Source organism: Tupaia chinensis, unplaced genomic scaffold, assembly GCF_000334495.1.
Source record: "Tupaia chinensis unplaced genomic scaffold, TupChi_1.0 Scaffold144982_1, whole genome shotgun sequence".
NCBI classification, from domain to species: domain Eukaryota; kingdom Metazoa; phylum Chordata; class Mammalia; order Scandentia; family Tupaiidae; genus Tupaia; species Tupaia belangeri.
Window position 1 is genome coordinate 674,228 of NW_006204841.1, and position 601 is coordinate 674,828.

The following is a 601-nucleotide window of genomic DNA, read 5'->3' on the forward strand; positions in this document are numbered from 1 at the left end:
CTCTCTCTGCCTTGTTCTTTCTTCTTTCTCCTTCTTAGAGGTTTTGCTTGAGGGCACATGCACTTGCCAGAGAGAAAGAGCCAGTGACAGGGAAAGTGAGAAATCGCCCCAGAGGGGATGGCCATGCAGCAATCCCTTCTCAGCCCTCCTCTGGGATCTTGGGCATGCACGCACACCGGCCAGGGTGATTTTCAAGCCATCAAGTCTGGGACTTGAACTTCGGCGGGTCATGTGGGAGTCAGAACAAGATCTCTAAGACAGCTGCTGGCCTCTATGTCTTCTTCATCGGAGAAATGAACAAATTCAGACCCGAGGGCTGCATGTCACTGTGTTTGGGGTTTAACTGTTGAACTGGACTCGGGTCACCAGTGCAGTACGTGCAGGACAGCTGGACAGTGCCACTGAGGAGCTGCAGCCGGATGGCCACATGGGGGATAACTCAGGTTGCTGGACAGGCGAGGTGGGGACCCTGTGAGTCAGACTGAAGACAGGTGGCGTCTGCGTGCTGGTTCCCGCAGGAGGCAGAGGCAGGGTGCAGGCTCCACTGACCCACAGCGGCGGGCACAGGACATGGTTCCCACTGCACACCCGCCGAGCTGTT